A 10831-nucleotide genomic window follows, 5' to 3' on the forward strand; every position below is an offset into this window, starting at 1 on the left:
AATTTATTAAAAAATTAAACCAACACCACTGGAATATTACTGTATAGATTAAGTAGCGAAAAAATTAATAATAATGACGTTTAATGCCAACTATCAAAATGTAAAATTGCATAATTGTAAATTAATGTATTTATTCTTATTTTTTCATTTAATTTTAAATTACAATATTTTATTAAAAAACAATTAAAAAATTAAACGAACACCACTGGAATATTACTGTATAGATTAAATCGTGAAAAACTCATGATATTGACGTTAAAGGTCAATTATTGAAATTTAAAATTAGATTATTGTAAATTAATGTTTTTGTTTTATTTTTTTATTTAATTCTCTTGGGTTGCAGATAATTCTTCTCTAAAGTGTTATTGAGGAACTTTAGGGAATATTTAGGCAAGGCTTTCCAAGTATATAAAATAGATTTTTCTTGATACATATATTCCAAGAAAATCTTAAAAGCTTACATGATTATCTTGATAAGATATTTTTAGTATAAATTATTGTTATATTCCTGGAATATTCTTACATACTGCGAGATCTTTAAGATAATATAATAATAATAATATCTTTATTTTTGATAAAGAAATAATGTTTACATTAGTAATGATTCTAATGAGGGTGACGTTCATTTAGATATGCTCTTCCACGCAACCGTCCCAACCAATAATAATAAACCTAAATAATAATAAAAATTTTACAATTTTTTGAACAGACAAAAAAAAAGAAAATCTAAGATTTTATAGCTTACGTTCTTAGTATCAACTCATGGTTTCGACATTCTTTTTTAAATATCCGACTACCCTTAAGTGATTTGAATTCGGTGGGAATATCATTCAATATTTTTACGCTATTTTATGAAAATGATCTCTCTGGAATAAGGCGGTATAGTGTCTAGGAATATTATAAAGAGAGCCAGATCTTGTGCGGCAATTACTGCGACACACAAATTTACTTGCCATTTTTACCAGATAAAATTGGAAGATCACTGTTTAACCTTAAATCCAAATAAATGTCAGGTTCTTCTCTTTGGTAGGATTCAGTGTAGAGACAAGTATGAAAACCTTGTAAAAATTAACGTAGATGGTGAACCGATAAAATGTTCTGCTTTAGCAAAAAATCTTTGTGTACTATTGTATATTAACTAAGATATTGATAATGCATTAAACAGGCATTTATTAACTTAATCTACTTAATAAAAACCTTAGGAAAGTCCTGTGCGATAGTTTTGTATTGGCCCACTTTAATTATTGTGATGTCGTATTATGGTTCTTGCCTTCTGGCAATCGTATTCAGTACATCCAGAATTGTTGTGTAAGATTGATAAATGGTATAAGAAAGCACGGTAAAGAGGTGATTGATGATATGCGTGAAATGAAGTGGTGTTATATGGCTAAAAATAGGTAACAACATAGCCTTCTGATGTTTACCAAAATTGAATTTAAAAAATGTCCAGGATACCTATATCAAGAAGTTAAATTCAGGTATGACCTGGATTTAAAGAAAGAAGTCTTAATTACTGTATATATAGACAATACAATGCCATTCCTTGCAATCTAAGCTGCCTGCCGCCGCCTCTATTTAAATGTAGAATTAGGAGTTTCTGAATAGAATCAATTTAAACCTGTACTTAGTGTTTGCAATAAATTATAATTTTTTTCTCCTTTTTTATTATATTCCGTTTCTCATTAGCTTATATGCATAATATACATTTATACATATATTTATTAGAAAATATTGTATCAAAGTATATAGTTTTTTTCGTTATTATGTTAGTTATGTGGATAAGATAGGAAGCATGCTTCAACTCCGCTATTTGCAACTTACTCTGTAAATTATAATAAAGACCTTATTTTTATTATTCTTATTATTACTATTATTATTATTATTATTATTATTATTATTATTATTATTATTATTATTATTATTATTATTATTATTTTAAAGGTAAGTTAGATTCAAGTAATTTAATAACAAGACAAGCCATATGTAATTAAAACGCTTATCCAGATTTAACCAGTGAGAATCACACAAACTATTTGATACATGATCAAACTTTCGCAGTCCGTATGCAAATCTTATACAACAATTCTTTATCCTTTCTTATTATTATTCTGAGTTTGATATCTTAAGTTATTAGTAATCTTTTTGTTTACAAAGAACCCTAATTTTAAGACTTGTATTGGTTATTAGCTTAGAAACATGTTGAGAGAACCTTAAGTCATTATCAAAAGTTAATACTAAGTTAGGACAAGAATCAGTAAATTTTAATTGTACCCCATTCAAAATCAATCTGAAAGTGTTATATTTGCAAAAGAATATTGGAATTTTTAGCGACCAGTAAAACTTCTGTTTTCGCTTCAATCAAAATTCTGGAAATATTTGAAATGCTTTAAGGATATCATTCAATTTTTTCTGAGCCAGATTAGTATCTTTTAAACTGAAATAGTAATAAATTTGGGAATCATCGGCATATGAGTGATACTTTTAATATTTTAAATAATAATGAAAGTTCGTTGTATAAATTAGGAACAGAAATGGGCCCAGGATACTACCCTGAGTAACGGCTCTTGAATTCGTCAAATCACCAGAATGCACTCTCGTGCTCTGTATATAACTCTATGTTTGCGATTTAACAGATAACTCTTAAAAAATTCGATAGGTTTCTTAGATATTACTATCAAAGGCCTTGCTGAAATCCAGAAGTTTGAAACAAGTATTTAATCCTCTGCCAAGATATGTAAAAATATTATGAGTGACTTTTAGCAAGGCTATTGTTGTGCTATGGGGAGGTCTAAAACCAGATTATGTAGAAGGTAGTATATTATTTTTTGAAGAAAGTTGAGAAGCAACAACTCTTTCCAAAATCTTTGACTCCGTAAGAAGCAAACTTACACGTCTATAATGAGCAGTCTCAGGAGCAGTACTCTTTTTGCGTACCGGAATTATATTTGCCTTTTTCCAGATATGCGGCTATGATTTAGTGGTAAGACATACATCAGGATCCCCATCTTTATCAGAACTCTACATGTATTATTTATAAAGAAACTATTAAAATCGTTTGCAGAAGTCCCAAAACATGATTCACTCGCAGATTAACTTATATTTAAGTACTTCAAAGTTTTCCCGGAAGTTTTAGAATTATTTTGTAATTTAAAATAACGAAGTGCCCTTTTTTAGACCTTAACTATTCTATAAAGGACATATGAGGAGGAAAATAAAAAAAACAGCATTTTTATTTAATTGCTAATTAATTCATCCTTGTAAGATATTTTTGATAAATCACGTATCTAGTGAAACGAATGCCTAACCTTCAAAATTTCACATCGTTTCCGTAGTGTAGTGGTTATCACGTGTGCTTCACACGCACAAGGTCCCCGGTTCGATCCCGGGCGGAAACAAGTGAAACACTTTTTATTTTTTAATAATTATATGCATTGAACTTTAATCAGTTTAAAAATTGATTCATTAAAAAAACCTGCTTTAGTGTGTGATAATAATAATTTATATTAAAATGTTATTATTTTTATAGTTAAATTTTAGATTATGGTTAGTACTATAGTTAGTATTTTTTTTGAGTAATAAAATTAAAATATATGTCGTATCTGATTGGTACATTTGAATTTATAATTAATTATTAATACTTTTTAATTTATAGACATTAAATGCTTTTTCTTTCAAATTTAAGTATATGAATAATACTTTATCCACCAATGCTATTATTAAAGAGAGATTATTTTAAAAATGTGGTATGTGATTTTTATTTAAGGTTTATTATTTCCAATGAGTAAATTCCTTATTATTCATCTTTATTTTAGGTTATTAAATCGTACAACCTAAAGTAGGAAAGTTGCAGTAAATATATAGTTTTTCAAAAACAAATTTAGAAAAACCAAAAATTGTCTGGAGAATATATATTTATCTTTTTGAAAGAAATTTGCTCTTGTTGAAAGTTTCAAGAAAAGAATAAGTTTATCCATTTCGAAAAAAAAAACTGCAACTGCGTGACTGAGATAGGCAATACCTTAAAATGGTAAAAAAAATTAACTATGTACTTGGAGTACTTGGAAAGAAATTCTATAGAAAAAATCTGGATACATGAAAAAATTATAAATTTAATAAACAAATAGAAAACAATATTAAACTGACAAAAAAATTTTTTGGCTTATTTTAGAAATTTAATATTTAACCTTAATTATTGTTCATTATTTCAAGGATTCGATGCAGATTATTCCAGCCATATATATTTATTTTTTTAATACGTTTTTAACTAAATAGACAGATATAGTAGACCCGATAAATGTTGACAAAAGCGTATGTCTAAATATTTCTGAGTTGGCTCCATCTAGGGAATTACTTCCTAATTTTAAAACTTTAAATATGAGGAATTTAAGGTTTTTATTTTAAAACTTTAAATAGAAGGTGGAGATAGATTTTCAGAGATGCATTTAGTAGTGTGGAAAATCGAATGCTTGACTTTATTAATACTTTAATTTCAAAATACCAATATCCGGAGTTCTGAAAAGCATCTATAGTGCTACTAGTTCCTAAGGTGCAACATTCCAAAAGCTGTGCGGAATAGACCTATAAAAACTGTTTCTACGAGAAGTTTCTAACTAACTATTAAAGAACAAATGATATTTTTGTGTTAGAAACAAAATTTTGGTGCCCAATCAGTCAGGTTTTAGAGAGAATCATTCATGTGAGTCGGTAATTGCATATATGATGATTTTATAAAAGCTATTGAGGATAATGAATCCGTTTTTGGGTGTGTTCTAAGATTTTAAAAGAACATTCGAGGCAGTTAATAAAAACATACTATTAGATAAGTTAAAAATAATGATCAGAGTTATTTGAGTAACAGAATACATGTGGTAAATTTACCAATAACATTTCTGATTATACGTCTGTTAAATATTATGTTCCGCAGGCCACAGTGTTTTTATTGTGTATAAATGATCTTGTTGGTGTAGTAGAACATACTAAAATTAATCTATTTGCAGATGACACAAGGCTATCAATAATGATTTGAAACTGATATTTCATTGGCCATGTTTTAATAATTTATGTTTAAATACGTCTAAGTCTACGTTGTGTTTATTTGGTAAAAAATAAAAATGATTGAATGTTGATCTTAATGGCCTTAATGTAATGTAAATAGGGAGAAACTTGTATATCAGACTAGGATTAAGTATTGGGGGGTAATGTTTTACCCTAATCTAAACTTTTGCAGTGATGCATAAGCTATGAGAGCGATTCTTAATTTTGATAGATATGTATCAATAGATAATATGTTAAATGTTCCTTCTGTTAAACAAGAGGTTTTATTTAATGTTTTTATTCTTGTCTTTAAAATTAAAAATAAGTTGTCTCCAAGTTACGTTTGTATATAACCCTAGAAATATATACGATATTAATTATAGAATTATAAACGATTGTATAATACAATATTGCAAAGAAACCTTTATGGATTTAATAATTTTCCTCATCAAAGTTCCCCGATTTTCCACATAATCAGAGAAAGTATTACTATTAATTTAGTTCTAACAAAGAAGTTAAACATTTGGTTTTTAAAATTAAATACAAAAAAAAAATTTAAAATCAACTTTCTAAAACAAAATTACGACTTTTGAGAAAGACATAATCTACTTTCAGCCAGATCAATTATTAAAAATACTAAACTGGCTGAAATGAATAAAAAATTACTTGAAATACCTGAAAAACAGCATCAATCCAGTTTTTAAAATAATTGAAAGATTGTGAAAAAATCCTGGAAAAGGAAATCTTTTTTTTAAAATAAACCTTATGCAGATATATAAAAAAAATTAATTCTATTGTAACTGAAAGGAAAGAAGAATTGTAGAATAAAATATTAAAAAGTATATAATGTATAATTTAAAAATAATATTTAATATTTAACCTTAATTTAACTTTTTTCTTATTTATTTATCCAATTAAAAAAAGACAAAGTTATTGCAAATATTATTCTTCTTATTTCCAGATATGATACGATATCCACCCTGTAATTTCTGCACCAGAAACTATAATTCCTAAATATTGCACCAACATTTCTAAAGTGATTCACTTACCTTTTTGGACTAAAAACTATATACCGTCCAAAAATCTGATGTCAGCAGCAACGGGCTACAGGACAATAAACAGAACTGAGTCTGATATCCACGATTATCCTTTGTACAAAAGTGTGGAAACACTGGTTTATCATTTTCTTTTTCAGATCTTTTTATACTCGCATTTTTATTTGCATCAATTGGATGATATCAGTCTGACCCTTCAATTTAGATGATTAAAAGGGAAAAAATGGGGCGGAGGGTAGACGTGAAATCGCACCATATTCTGTATATTCGTGGATTCTAATGAATATAATTAGAAAAACTGCATGTGAGTGTACCATATACCATTTATTTAATTTCTTAATATAGCTCAATAAGGAAATATGGATGGAAAATTGATATAAGGTTATTACAATTGAATTACCCCCTTCGAACTTCTATAGAAGAAAATTATATTGTCAATCACAATATGTTCTTAGTTTAATCCGAAAGGTCGTTTTTATAAATGAGACTTAATGGTTTATATAGGTTTTTAAAACAATATCATGGTTACTTATATATATTTTCGCTCTATATAGAAATAATAATATTTACATAATTTAAAATGTGTTTTAAAAGGGAAACCCGGCAATTTTTTTGAACTTTTGTCAAGCAAGAGGTAGGCCACCCGCAACTCAGTCATCGGAGACCAACGATGCTACAAGACTAGGACTTGGGTTAAAAATTGTTATTTACATGCAAAAGGTGCTTTTTTGTTGTTGAAGATTTAATAATAAAACGAAAAAAATATGTGAAATTTTTTTTGGCCCCTTAGATAATATAAGAAATTTTAAAGAGATTTTGTGAGGCTTAGGCATGCGGGGCATTGTACTACATCCAATTGCACTCGAACTTTTATACTTTCTCCGTACAGGACCGATGATAGTGAGTAGAGGTTTAACGATACATCGCTTCATTTATAGAAGAACATCATAACTGACAAAATTGCGTTTTATAGATAAAGTTTAACAAAAACTATTCATAATGTAACTTCAGAGATTGAAGGGACACAAAGTCAATAGTCTCAGAAAAAAAGAATAAAAAGAATTAAACATAATCTGAGACCCTTGACTTTGTGTCCCTCCACTATCTGAATTTTTATTATTAAGAGGTCTCTTTGAGAAAAAAAAAGACACTATGGACGTTTTACACCTCATCAAATTAGCTTAATGGTTATGCGAAAGAATGACACTTCTAGCTTAACTCGCAAGCAAGATTGTTGGTCTTGATTTTATGTAAGAAGGTTTTGTTTTATTTTAAGCGTCAACAACTATGTAGTAATCTGTTTGATCTACAAGCTGCCATGCCCCAACGGAAATGTGTCAATTTTCTACAAACACTTTAACTTAAATGTTTTAAATTTTACGGTAAGACCAAGTTACATGTATGTATCTAAAAAAGTGTCATAACATTAAATAGGTATGCTATAAATTCCTTGTACCTGGACATATACGGAATAAAAGGTTGTGCTAATTCTATAATGGAACGGCAAGTAAAGCTCTACTTTAATCAAGCCGAATATATTTACCTAACAAGAACATAACTTTAACTGTAACTGCTAAAAAGTCGTAGCCATAGTCAAAGCCATTTCAAGTAAAGGAGCTGTGTTTTAGGAATTTTTTTAATCCAAAAGATTTAAATAGAAGGATTAAATATTTTGTTGGAGCCAAACATTTAGACAACATCAGAATTGTAAAAACTGAAATTATCCATTTATAGGTTTTTATAAAACGTCGTATTCTTAGGCAGACTTTTCGGAAATGATGGTCCAAACAGTTCGGCATATCACTGAACCTTGGACCTGCATACAAGTCTAAAATATAAATTAGTGAACGTAAGTGGCAGTGTTGCCAGACGTATGGTATTACGGAATTATGGAATTGTACCATAATTTTGCAACATTTTTTGCTTGCTCCATAATTTGTACCATAATCAGAAATGTACCATAGTTCTACCACAATTTTGTTTTTTTTTTTGGGTTTTATAAATTTCTATGATTATTTTTTTATATTAATATGATATGAACAATTTCGCAGTAAAATTCGAAATGTACATGAAAAATCCCATTAAACACACAACTACATTAAGACACAACCCTTCTAAACGTCAACGTCAACAGTCTGTCATTTGTTTTTATTATTTGACGTTAAGTTGTTTTGTTATTATTTTTGTTTGCTTTTGGCTGTTGGGGGTTGGGGGTGAAATAGAACTAAAGAATAAAGCTTCAATAATTATTATATGATTATGACCTCCAACTCCGGCTTAAAACGAAAACATATAAATATTTCTGATTCTGAATCCGAAGATAAAAACAGTGAACGAAACTTAAAACAAGTTAAGATTGGAAATAAAAATAGACGAGCAAATAGACCCCAAAGCTATCGAAAGGATTGGGAATTAGATAAGTCGTTTCAGGGTTGGTTAAAATTACAAATACAAATATTACAATATACAAATTTGTATATGTATTTGTGTTAATGTTTATATATTTTAAATTTAGATTTTGAGTGCAATGTTTTGTTCATTTTTCAATAAATTACTATCTTTGTTAAAAAAGTATTTTATTTTTACTAGAAATCGTTCTTTTAATTAAAAGAAATGATCAGAATAGGAAATTTGATTAAATTCATAATCCATTATCAACAAAATGAAACACATTTTATAAGTTTGACGACGGCGCGACTGTGACCTGACGTCATACATAGGAAAAGGTTGTGTACTGACAGAATGGATGATTCTACCATAATTTTGTACAAAATTCCATAATTTTGGCCAGAATGTAGCATAATTCTCACCCAATCATCTGGCAACACTGGTAAGTGGTCAGATCTTCAAGATTTAGTAAATGAAGCAGGTATTCTCTCATGTTATGCAGATTTTTACAATAACCTATAAGTACCATTTACTGTTTGTATCTTTGTTAAGAGTTTTGTACTTTTATGTAATTTTTTTATTTTAAGTTTATTTTAGTGTTATATTATTAACAAAGTTTCAATATTTTTTTACAGAAAGTAACAATATAATATATGACGCAAGAGTTAAACAGAAAAATTTACCATGTGCGTGTTTATTTAGAGAAGAAAGACACGCGTAGTTATCAATAATTAGTTTGTCAATGCTTTTATTGTGGTCTAATACCACTACATTAAATTTGTCTGCGAGGCTAAATCATACAAAATCATACTTTCCTGAAGTGTTGTAGCTCCACGCCTCCCTTGAACGTGGGAACGTTCTTCAGTTTTTTTTTTTAAGTTAATGTTACAGCATACATGTAATGGACCCAAATTTTATATTGACTGTACTGGTTTAAAAAAGATCTATTCTGTGCTAAACATTAAATTTCCTATGAGCTGCTGGACCAAATCCTATGAATCTTTGTTTCTATTATAATTTTACAATCGATATTATTAACGAAGACGATCTACCATATATGTAAGTGTATATGCAGTCTTTTAATAGAATGTTTCTAATATTATTTGTTGTAACCTTTTAGTTTTTAAATTTAGAAACTTTAGTAATTGTGTTTAATTGCTATGTTCTTTTTAATTTTAGTCGTGATTTACACCTTAATAATCAAATTTTCAAAAGAATTAATTTTAAGCAAAATACTTCAATTAGACTGAAGAAAAATTGCAGTTAATTGGACATTAATTATTACTTTTATTTAGTTATATTAATTGGATATAAATATATGCGACTACCATAGTGAAATGGGTAAAACAGTAAATCTACTGGGTAGTTTGGGCACTTTTGATTCACATCGTAGTAATTTTGAAGTTTTTATTAAGCGATTGAAGCAGTTTTTTCTCTTTTTAAGGCACATTCAGAGAAATGTTACGTAATTATACGAAATATGTGTATTCCAAATACCCCGGACAGTAAAAATAAAGATAATTTAAGAAAGTAGTCAAGTGAGTTGAATTGACAAACGTCAAAACCTGTCTAATAGTTACAGTAATGATAAGCGGTAAGAAATAGTTTATTTTTATTTCTCACGTTACGACTTGTATATTCGGCATTTATCGGATCGATTTATTGATACTTTAAGGCTTTTTATATTTGAAAGTTTTTTGTGCCAGGCATTTAATGACTTTCAGGAACTGGAAATAATATTTTAATACTTAGAAGTAATTTTTGTTTCAAGTTTTTAAACACATTTTTTATTTCTTTTCAATTATTTAATGAATTCCATGAATAAGGTATACATTGGTTTTCTTGTTTTATTCCATGCATTTTATTCGGAGGAGAACTGCTATCTGGCTTCTTCCCAAATAGAGGGTGACACAATTGTTTAATTGTGCCACTGGAGAGTGCTAGTGGATTGTATTTATTTACTTTTTATCTTCATCGAAGGATCACAGCATATATGGCGCTGAACCAATTACCCTTATAAATGCCAACAAACTTGTACTTGTACAATACAAAACATACCTATTTATTGGCTCCAAAGATAGGAAAGTTGAACGGTTGTTCAGTATGGCAGGTGTAACCTGTGGGATGTCTTTACTATCATAACCTAATTTAGACTTGTTTAGGTTACACTCACTATTGCCTCTAGGGGCTCTATGCAGGTAACTTCACACACGTCTGATTAGGAACAACCGTGCTTATACTTAAGTCACAATAGGTTATACTTACTTAACTTATTGCATCAACAGATGACGACTAAACTCATAACTAGAGACATTTATTCTGATAAAGTTAGGTTCAGAGTATAAGGGCATTTA

At 28.5% G+C, this 10831-nt stretch overlaps 1 protein-coding gene and 1 non-coding gene across 2 annotated transcripts in view; one reads left to right on the top strand and one right to left on the bottom strand.

Moving 5' to 3' along the window:
• Positions 1-6202, bottom strand: part of LOC126736932 (crustacean hyperglycemic hormone) — an 88144-nt gene extending 81942 nt beyond the window's left edge. The window contains exon 1 of the mRNA XM_050441583.1: positions 6084-6202. The gene's annotated coding sequence lies outside the window, so the exon portion shown is untranslated. The remainder of the gene's footprint in view (positions 1-6083) is intronic.
• Trnav-cac (transfer RNA valine (anticodon CAC)) lies at positions 3323-3395 on the top strand. Its single transcript has one exon. It is a non-coding gene; the product is annotated as a tRNA-Val (tRNA).
• Positions 6203-10831: the final 4629 nt, after the last annotated feature.

Source organism: Anthonomus grandis, chromosome 5, assembly GCF_022605725.1.
Source record: "Anthonomus grandis grandis chromosome 5, icAntGran1.3, whole genome shotgun sequence".
In the NCBI taxonomy this organism is placed as follows: Eukaryota; Metazoa; Arthropoda; class Insecta; order Coleoptera; family Curculionidae; genus Anthonomus; species Anthonomus grandis.